We start from the raw sequence: 11506 nt of genomic DNA, 5'->3' as shown, positions 1-11506 counted from the left end.
GGGCCTCCCGGCCCCGCCCAAGCGCTCAGACCACGCGGCCCTCCCCCGCTCCGACTTCCAACCCCCTCCCTTTCTCCCGCTTACAGACACGCCCCCAAAGCCCCGCCCCGCTCTCCGGCGCCCATACAGCCCCTCTCAGCCCGCCCCTTGCCCTGGGCCTACCCCAGTCTCCCCCTCCGCGCTCGGGCACGTCCTCCTCCCCGCCCACTCCGCCTCGCTCTCGGACACGCCCCTTTTAACCCACGTGGGCGCTGTTCCGGCAGTCGGTAGTCTCGGGGCGGAAGAACCCTCCTCGCCAAGCGGAGACCCCAGAACCTCCCCAGTGCTGGCTTTTCCGCCCCGTCCCGCTCGTCTGACCTCGGGCCATAATCCTAACTGGCCTTTATGGGACACCAAATGGTTTGCAAATATTATTATTCCTCTTTATTCTCACAATTACGGGAGGCAAATGCTGTTATTAATCCTCATTTTGCGGTTTAGGAAACTGAGGGAGGTAGAGGTTAAGAATGATCCCATTCAATGTCAATAACTTCTGCTTTAAATAATCACCATTGCAGTTGGGGGGCTGCAAAATTGGGGCTAGAAGAGGCGTCTCAAAAGAAGTTGTAGGCTGAGACCGTTTCCAAATCAAGAGGCAAAGATTTTATGATGCCTTAGGGCTAAATTTTCTTGTAAAACTAACAATTTGCAGGGGGAAAGAGGAGAACTTTTTATAGGAAAGGACTCAATGTAAGGTATGTTATCTGTGTTAATTGTTGCCTTGGAAAGTCAACTGGTCATTAAGTAATGTCTATACACAATAATCTTTGGGGTTGACATCTATAGCTTGACCTCCCAATTAATATTATTTAACATTAATAGTAAGCATCAGTTCAAGATAACTCTATTTGTTCATGATATGCTGTCAATGCAAGAAATTCAAGAAGGACCCATGTAAGGACAAGATAATCCTTTCCCCTGGGGCTGGCCTAGACAATGGGGTACTACCAAGGGGTCTTTTACTGGGGTCTGCTCACCCCATCATCACAAGGGCTCTTTGCTTTTCTTTGCAATTTTTCTAGGATTTTGTTCTAACAGAAGAAATACCAAGCAGTCTCCAAACCTAACATACAAAAGAAGTTTGCCTATGCCCAAATGGAAATGAGCTAGGCACAATATTTGGAATAAATGTCGAATGGCAACAAATATATGCTACAGAAATACTTTGGTATAAAATTGTAATTTTGTAACACTGAACTAGGGAGTTTACAGGTACAAATCAGAATTAGGATTAGAAGTGTTCCTCTGTATCACTTGCCGTCTAGGGGAGAGGAGGGAGTGAAGGAAGGGAGAAAAACAATTTGGAACACAAGGTTTTGCAAGGGTGAATGTTGAAAACTATCTATGCATATTGAAATATGCACATGGAAAATAAAATAAAAATTGAAAATAAAAAGCTTTAAAAATAAACTTAAAAAAAGTTTTTTAAAAATGCGTGTTCCACAGTTACACCAAGCACATAGTGAAGGGCGCTTTAGCATTTCTTCCATAAATGCACATTTTAAATGGAAAAAAAATATCGGAGGCAGGGTTTGCCTCGGACAGACCTTTCTATTATTTCTGATGGGATTATTGCTGTATACTTATGTTAATAATAGCAACAATAATACAAAAGCTCATTTATGTTTCTCTCTTCCTTTCTGCCTAAGTCAGTGATCATCTGATGATTCAATGATGAGGAGAAAGGTTGTGCAAACGATAAGTGCAGGCAAGCAGGTCTCAGCTCAGGTGTGGAAAGGCAGGGGCAAGATAAGTTCAACATGATTTTTTTGGTGAACCTGACGGGCATAAACAGGACATTCTCTACTTGTGGACACAAGCTGTTGGTGCTTTGCTGGGATGACTGGGCTGGAGGAAGAAGCCTAGATGCTACTGAATGAATAAGAAACGCAGGTTACTATCCCATCACAGCATTAACAACTAATCCTGTAAGGGATTTGGATATGACAGTAGTTGCCATAAAATCAGGCAGGGTATCCTAGCCAAAGAACCACATAGTTTGCAGCCATATATTGAATTAAATTGAGTAGAATATCACTTCACAGACGAAAGACACACTGGTAGAAAACTAACATTATGAAAAGATAAATAATCATACTCTAGACTCACTCCATTGTATCAGCATTCTTAAAAAGATGACATTTTAAAAATGTTATCCTATTAAATTTAAAGGTTTAAGATTTATTGCCATATTTATTCTGAAGGAAAACTTGGAGTTGGGGAGGGGCTTTATTTGAGGCAGTATTACTTTCAAATTTTTGAAAGGTTGTTAAATGGAAGAGGGATGTGATTTATTCTGTTTGGCCACAGGCAGCAGAAATAGAACCAAGTTGTGAAAGCTTCAAGGAAGAAAATCTAGGTTTGATTCCAGGAAAAACTACTAATTAAAGACATTCCAAACTGCTGCCTCAGGAGGTAGTAGGCTCCCTATGTGGCAGGTCTTCAAAGAAATGTTCTTGTTTACTATATTATCTTGGTGAGTCCTTTTAGGTATAAGACTAGACAGCCACAGAGATCTCTTCCAGCTTTTGAATTCTGTAGTTCCATCTACATTTGCTTTCAAACAGAATCTTTCATAAGTTGAATTTATCAGTAAAGTTATTTATCATGGGTTTTAAGAACCATATTGGCTGACACCACAGAATTTTGAAAGGATAATCTTTTCTGAGTAGTTTTCTACTAGAAAATGTCAAGTTAGACTAGGAAACTACTTTAAATTCTAATCTGGCATTTGCTGTTTGGTAGAAAACATCCATCTGAATGACAAAGTTGACGAAAAAGGGAAATGACATATTAAAGAGATTTCAGGAAAAGAGGTACATTGATACTGTGAATCAGCCACAAATCACAAGGTCTTTCCACATTAAAAACCTTTGGTTTAGTAATGGAAAGAGCAAGACATCAAGCAAGACATGGGAAGTTGGACAGCTAATCCTTTGCTTCCTCACTCTATCAATTATCATACAAATCTCTTGGCAGGGCAAAATGGGAATTTTTAGTAGGAAAACAAATTCAGAGAGATTGGAAAGACCAGTTCACACTTGATGATCAGTGCCAGTCTGCTTCAGAGCAAGGAATGAATATATTCCAGTAATACAAAGAGCCCCACCCCCACTGATGTTTGTGTCAGGCTTTTCCCATACTTACTCATGGACAAACTAAGTAATAGAATCCATTTGGGGCTACAGGTTTTCACCAATAAATTCACCAATAAAACCAAGGAACAACTGATAATCACTATTTCCTGGGATGGGATTACTATTAGTTCTGCATCCAATCCTTTATCCTTTGGCAATTTCAATAGTCACATGATGATCTAACAGTCACTTCCCAGTTCATCAGCTCTTATAATCTCTGTTTTTATGAAACTTCAATCACTCCTGGGGAATATGATAGATAAATATCTCATCATTGGAAAAAAAAAACTGTTGGACTACCAACCTATACTTGAAAGGAATCTGCAAGTGGGCATGCAGCTAAACCATAGACAGGCACATATTCTCTCTTAGTCCAATGGTATAGGTTAGGAGAATTGATATCTCTTTGGGACAATTCCAGATTTTATGGATTATTTTTAGCTAATTTGACTGCTATTTCATTTTGGAAATTTAACTCAAGATTTATTGATATAGACATGATCAATAAGCATCTTCTCTTACTAGAGAATGTCACTGAGCCACCTTTCCTCACAATGACTCAGTTTATAATTTCAACTTTGAAAAGTTGGGCCATATTCAAAGATGTTTTGGTCTACTAACACATTTCTGTTCATATTGCCAAATATATTTTGGCATCTTTTGAATTGAATCTGAGAGTACTTTCTTCAAATGATTTATCCTACTGTACAATAGAAAGTGTACTTGATATTGAGTCAAAAGGACTTATATTCAAATCCCAGCTCTACTCCTTACTGCCTTGAGTGATTATAGGCAAATCATTTCACTTTTCTGGGCTTCACTATTTTTGTCTAAAAATGGGAAGACATCAATTTAGGTATAACCAAAGGATAAAAAGTTGCCAGTCCTATCATTTCCCTACTATTACCCTCTACTCATCCTTTCCACTCTGCCCTCCAAATACCCACTCAATTGTTAAACCAGTGGGAGTTGGTTTTATCTCCAAGCACTTCCTCTTACACGCCTTTCATCTTCTGGTATTAGTTGAAGTTTTCCTGATGGAATTATATTCCAGGCTATCCTTTCTAAGACCATCTGTCCCTTTTTTCAGTCATTTCTCATACATAAAGTGAGGAAGGGTTATCAGACTTCCTACTCTCCACTGTCACACCATGTTCTATCCCTGTGTCACCATCATTCAGTATCCCCTTCTCATATGAAATTTACACTAACCAATTCTGTCTCACAGGTCAGATTTTTTGTTGTCATCTTCTATAGAGATTCTATGGGTTATCCATTCTCCTTCCTCAGTAAACTCAGACTCTGGCTTGCAGTTTTCTGCATCCAACCCCCTGCCTTTGTCCTTGGCAATTTCAGTATTCACACTGATGATCCAGTAATTGCTTCTCAATTCATCAACTCTTAGAATCTCTATTTCTATAAAACTTCAGCTACTCCTGGGGAATATTATATAGAAATATCTTATCATTATTTAAAAAACTGTTGGACTACAAACTCATACATGAAAGAAACAAAGTTGTTTTGTCCCCTTGCAGTCTTCTCCAGGCTTATCAGTATCCTTCTTGAACCTTGGTGTCCAGAACTGCTGAACACAATATACTGGATGTACCTTTTCTTATTTGCATCACAATCATTTCAACACCAGTTCCCTTCAAACTGCACCATCCACTGAAATAAAAACATTAAGACCTGATACCGTAACTACATTGTATATATAACAATTTGTTCCAGAGGTCCTTCACTTTCCCTATCTTAAAGAAGAAGTATAACATTATCTATCTTTTGGAACTTTCACTGATTTTTTTCCATTAATTCATTCTTTGTCTTCTTTTCAATATTCCCATTTACATTGTTATAGTCATTGGATTAAATTTTTATGTACATATAAAGCACAGCTTCAAAAAGAAATTAATGTACTTGAAAACCACTTGAAAAAGAAACACTCCCTCTAGTGGTAGTAAATGTTTGACAGATGGTTTCTGGGGGAAGCAAGGGAAATGTATGTGTACACTCTTTTCAAGGACTCTTTTTTAGTCTAAACAATCAACAAAATAACAAATATAACTTGGATTTAAAGTCATCATTAATTTCTGAGGTACAAGTATTTACAAGGAATACTGAATAATCAACTCTTGCAAGCTTGGATGTGGCTCTAGAACATCCCTTAGGTAAGAAATACTGCCTTCACTGCCTAGGGTCTTTCTAACCTTCAGGCTAACCTTCCACTTAACTCTGGAGTCAAATTGCAGTTACTCATAGTTATAGAAAGTGTGGATCAAGAGGTTAAAATACTTGTCCCAGGGTCACATAGCTAATGTCAGAGACAGGATTCATCTCCAGTCTCAGATACTTCTACCTGAGTGCTTTTTTATTTTCTTTGAAATGTATTAAAAAAAAAAAAAGACATCTATTTATGTCTTTTATGCTGTTTTTCTCATCAATCATTTCCCTGTTTTGTTCTACAGGGCCATCTCCAGTCATTCTGAACTGTATCTGGCCACTTGACCCCGCTGGCTCTGGAGAGGAAAAGTGAGGCTGGTGACCTTGAACAACCCTCCCTCCCTGAAATCCATTGTATAATCCATTGTATCATCTCCCTGATGTTATAATCTTCTTCGAGAATAAAGGACAAATAACTAATTCAGCAGAGTGAAATTCCAGGATAATGTACGTGATTCTGTACTAGGGTAATTTATTCATCCCAGCTCAAATATCAATCAACTTTGGAGAAGTTCCTAGTGAGAATATTGAAAAGCACTTCTTGAAAACATCACTGTGTGTGAATGTGGTTCAGATTCTCACACACAAACACACATACCCCAAAAAACAATTTGAAGCAGCCCTAAGGTTATAAGCTAGTCTTCACCCACCTACTCCCCATTTTTTTTTTAAAGCTGTGGACACTCTTGTTGGGAAAGGAGCAATCAAGCTGTAATTCATCAGCAATGTATTAGCCCAAGCAACCTAGTAGAAAAGTAGCAGATGAAACTTGGCTACAAAAGCACCTAACAGAAGACATCAGTATGCCATAGCTCTGGAGAAAGCAACCTAATAAATGGCATCATCAAAACTGCTGGAATACAATGATAGCTTTGGAGGTGAGGAGGTGGTGTAGCACTTGGGATGCACCCCTGGAAACTTGATTTGTCTGAGCTTTGTGTGTTCCTATGTAGGAGTCTGTGAGCCTGTGTGTGTGTGTGTGTGTGTGTGTGTGTGTGTGTGAGAAAGAGAGAGAGAGAGAGAATAGTGATAGGAAAGGAGGGATCCTTTAGTTACCTTACTATTCTGTCTAGTTAAATGCTTTTTGTGTTAAATGTTTTTGTGTCAGTGTTTTCTCTGATAAAGAGAAAAAAAGAAAAATATTGGCTAGGAGCTTGTGTTGTTGATGTAAATGACTTTCAGTGTTTCAAATCTTCAACTCACATTCAGAACACTTAATATAAAAGTAGTTTTGAAAAATGAGAGCATAAAAAGTTTTTCATTATTTTCTGTGTAGAGATTATACTCCATTCCACTAGTCTTCAGGAAAACTGGTAAAAATAAATAAATAAATAAAAGTTTTAGAAGGGATTTAAAACATAAGCAGGACAAAGAGTAGTTTCTAGAAAATTGAAGTAGATTTTTTTTTTAAAAAAGCACATTTTATTGATTACTTTTGTTTTTACATCACAATCATTTCCCACACACTCTCTGCAGACTGAACTCTTCCTTGTGAAAAAGAAAAAAAATACAACCATCTAATATTGAGATTGTATTTGACAATGCACAGTAATCCAAATGTTGTCCCCATAATCCTGCTGTCAGCTCAACCTGGAAAACTAAACTGTGGGATTGAGAAAAGCAGGAAATACAGGAAGATTTGAAGGAAAACCTGGTACTCAGCTGGGAACTAAATTGCAGACTCCTAGAATTTGCAGTAGGAGAGACAACACAGAACTTCATGAAGAAGAACCCTCAGTCACTTGGTAGTAGGTACTAGGATTTTAAGTCAATTGAACTCAAAGAGCATTTAATTGTCTACTTTTTGTCTAAAGGACTCTATTAGATGCAGGGGATACAAAGACAAAAAAAATAAAATTTACCCTTAAGGATCTTAACAAACCACTGATATATAGGGAGACTTTCAAAGAGATAAGTACATATAATTTGCAGGAGGAAAAAGACATTAACAACTGAGGGGAAAAGTCTTATGTAGAAGCTGGCCTTGAAGAAAATTAGTGATTGAGGCAAAGGTGAGGTGGGATAACATCCAAATATGAGGAACATCATTTTATGCAAAGTTATGTTGAGCTCTGAAACAGCACACAGACCAGTTTTGGCTGGAACAGATTAATGTGAAGGAGAATAATATACAATCAGTCTAAAAAAGTTGGCTGGAGTCAGAGTGTTAGGGGTTTTAAATGCCAAATGGGAAAATTTGTAGATTTTCCCTATATTTTCCTAAAAACAATATGCAGAGAAATGATATGGTGAGACCCATGCTTCAGAAATAACACTTTGGCAGCTGTGGTGATGGATTGGAGAAGAAAAAAGGCTGAGACAGGGAAAACAAGTTGACAAAAGGAAAAGACAACTATTGGTGGGGTTATAAGAAAACAGGCACTTTTTTTTGGTGGAGCTACAAATTGGTATATCCATTCTGGAAAGCAATTTGGAACTTGTGCCCATAATCCTACTTTTAACTCAGCAATACTGCTATGAGAACTTTATCACAGAGATTTTTTTTTTTTAAATGTGTACATAGAACAATATAGCAGCTCTAAAAAGTGGCAAAGAATCAGAAATTTGGGGCTGGAGGTTGTTAATCAACAAGGGAATAACTGAAAAAATATAAGAATGGAATGGAAGATGATGATGTAAGAAATGAAGACATTGTTTCAAAGCCTGAAGATGCTCATATGAACTAATGAAGTTAATGCTCCTAAATGAGCAGAGCCAAGAAAATAACTTGTACTCTTAACGTCAACATTATAAATACAGACAATATTCAGTTTGGAAAGACTAAGGATCAATGCAATGATTAACCATGTCCTGACAGGGATGATAGACTAACAAATTGAAGATAGTCATTCTTTGATATGAGAATCTGGCTTGCTTAACTATGCATACTTGTTATTTAAAAAACATTTTTTTTTGCTTTGTTTTGTTTTCCATTTAGGAAGGGGAAGAGATGGAAAGAAGGGAAAAAAATGCAGACTTTTACCACACAGTAACAGCAACATTATATAATGATCAATTATGATAGAGTTAGCTCTTCTCGGCAATATAATGATCCAAGACAACTCCAAAAGACTCATGATGGAAAATGTTATCCACATCCAAATAAAGAACTATATACGGCATCTGAATGCACATCAAAACATGCTATTTTTACTTTTTTTTTGCTTTTTGTTTTTTGTGGCTTTTCCTTTTCATTCTGATTCCTCTTTCACGACATGTCTAATGTGGAAATATCTTTAACATCATTGTACATATATAATTTATATCAGGCTGCTTGCTACCTTGGGGAGGAAAGAGGAAAAGGAGGAGTGGAGAAAAATTTGGAAGTAAATCTGAAAAAATGAATGCTGAAAACTATTTTTACATGTAATTGAAAAAAAATTTAAAACCACTAAATGCAAAAAAGGAAAAATCACAAATATGTTGACTTTTGAAGGAAAAAAGTATATATATGGATTCTCCTCCCAAAAAAATTTAGTTAAAAATTAAATACTTTTGTGAATGATACAGAGTAAAATATACAGAACCAGGAGAACAATTTATACAAGGGCAACAGCATTTTAAAGACAACTTTGAAGGACTTAAAACACAATTAACAAAATATAATTTCAGAGAATTGATGCAGTGTACTACCTACCTCCCAACAGAGAGGCAAAGTACTCAAGATGAAGAATGATATATCTGGAGATGACCAGGAATTTGTTTTGCTTGACTATATATATTCTTAAGAGTTTTTTCCCCATTTCTTCAACCGGAAAGAGGTATTAGATAGGGGAAAAAATAACTGCCTATTAATTGGAAGGAGGAAAAAAGCCATCCCACAATAAATGAAAATCAAGCAATCTTTACAGTACCTACCTCTGCACAACTGTTGCGTTACTTTCCCCATTATTCCCTGGGTGGTAGTCAAGTTTTCTGAGTGCAAAAGATTAACATGTTCCACATCCAGAGTTTCTTGCAGAGCTTAACTAGTTCTTGTTTTCAGGGAGCTAAGGATTCTTGAAAATGAACCAACTGAATTACAATATTTAGTATATGCAATTTTTGTTTCAGTGCACAGGCTGGCTCCAGTGTTTTGAGGTTCTTGTAACTGGTAGGAATAATAATCATGTGGTGAGCCCTCTCTAGGTCAGAGTTTCTTAAACATTTTCCATTCACAACTGCTTTTTGTCCAAGAAATTTTTACATAACCTGGGCATATAGGCATACAAAAATAGGTATAAATTTACTGATAAGTCATAATTTCATAATCCCCACATTTAGTTACATGACCCCATATGGGGTTGCAACCCACAGTTTTAGCTTTGCTTTAGATAATGGTACCAAGTCTTGAATGCCAGTATTAAAGAGCCTCTTTTACACTTGTATGTATGTGTATATGTATGTGGGGGTCCTACACAAATCAATGAAACAGGATAGATTTGTGGTTCATTTAGGAGAAAATGACTTCTGCTACAAATTAGAAAACATCTTTTTTCACAATGAATGGTTGGTGAAGTTTGGAGTATCTGAAAATGGAGGTACATATCTGTAAATGTGTTTGTTTCTTAAAGATGTTTTTGGCCATGGAAGACTTTTGGATTTTAGAACAGTTTAGTGAAGAACTCTCTCAAGAACAATTCAGATATGAAGTGGTAGTAGTAACCCATGAAACTACACAACTTCTGTATGGCGTCCACTTTGCGTGGCCCCATCCTTACTCTGCTAGCTCATGAAGTACCCCAGGAATTTCATATCCTGGTTGAACTAGCATTTTCCAGATTCACATAGAGCTGGTATTTGTGGATACAGGCCAGTATACTGCAGGCTAGCTGGTTGTGCTGGTTGTGTTCCTGGAAGCACTAGGATGTCATCCAGGTCAGCCATAACCTCAAAGCCCAGTAATCGTTGAAAAATGATATTTTTGAAACTGGAATATCACCAGGATGTTACATGGTTTGAATGGCATGAAAGTGTACTCTAGCTAGTCATATGGAATTTGGAAAGTACTGTTGTTTTTTTCATTAATTAGCTTCTCATATACACATCAGAGTATAATAAACAGCACTGTCCAGAATAATTAGTCCAGGACTAACACGAGATGGTATCAGTTCTAGACAGTGAGGGCAAAAGAACATATTCTTCACAAAGCATCAGAGTCTCGCTGGGATAAGTGGACTGCTGAACTCTTCAAATTTATCTCCAAAGATTCCTAACGGACAGGGATTTCTGATTCTTTCAAGAAGTACAGGAAGGGTAGCAGTGAACCTTTGTATCACTTAATACAGTGATGGATTTCCCCATCTTTGCTAAGCGCTCCAAAGTAGTGGAGTTGTTTAGATTTAATTCCAGGTACATAAGTAGGAGTCAGTGACAATCTTTAGTGGATTTCATGTGAGTGGGTACATATATGGCACCATCTAAAATATACCTACAACATCCCACCTTCTGTTCTTGGGAAGTACACATGGGTGATATTCAGTATTAAAAGTTCATTATTATTTTCCAACTAGGCTTCAAAAGACAAGTCTCATGGAAAACAAGACCCGAGAAGAATGAACGCCAATCCATGATTTATGTCACTACTAGTATGATTTGGAGATATAACAGAACTTCTTTTTGGCCAGGATTATAGCCATCAAGTTTCTAGATACCTTTGACTTAATGAAAAGCCTATGACTGGAGCACCTAAAAGCTGTAGAATTCAAGGTTTAGTTACAACTAGCTTGAAGGATAGATTTCAGGGGACAGAAACTTAGCAAAAGGTATTTTCACTGGTTTTCTACCTACCTGACAAATACAAATAAAGGCCTTCTGTTTGCAACCCTAAATGCTATGCATCTAATGGGGACAGTTAGTAAACTAGTAGATGCTGAGCTTCCTGGTATTAAAGGATCATACATTCAGAGATAGAAAATATCAATAATCATCAAATCCATTTTCCTTGTTTTATAATTGAGATAAAAAGATAACTGATGCCCAGAGAGATTATGTGATTTGCCCAAGATTACACAGCTAATAATCATCTGACCTGGGACTTGAACCTAGAACTTCATAACTCCAAGACAAGTGCTGTATTCACTATAACTTACCACCCTGGGGAACAGGCTCTGTGAGAAGGAAGGTGAAAG

General features: G+C 37.3%; 1 long non-coding RNA gene across 2 annotated transcripts; it reads left to right on the top strand.

Annotated features, from left to right (window-relative positions):
• Positions 1 to 156: 156 nt before the first annotated feature.
• Positions 157 to 8368, top strand: LOC116420161. 2 transcript variants are annotated; one of them, XR_004230440.1, is made up of 3 exons: positions 157 to 399; positions 5642 to 6274; positions 8335 to 8368. It is a non-coding gene; the product is annotated as an uncharacterized LOC116420161 (long non-coding RNA). The 2 variants fall into 2 exon arrangements; XR_004230439.1 differs by lacking the exon at positions 8335 to 8368 and having other exon boundaries at positions 183 to 399; positions 5642 to 7693.
• Positions 8369 to 11506: the final 3138 nt, after the last annotated feature.

Source organism: Sarcophilus harrisii, chromosome 6, assembly GCF_902635505.1.
Source record: "Sarcophilus harrisii chromosome 6, mSarHar1.11, whole genome shotgun sequence".
Lineage (NCBI taxonomy): Eukaryota > Metazoa > Chordata > Mammalia > Dasyuromorphia > Dasyuridae > Sarcophilus > Sarcophilus harrisii.
Note: the sequence above shows the minus strand (reverse complement) of the source record. Positions and strands in the feature narration are given on the sequence as shown.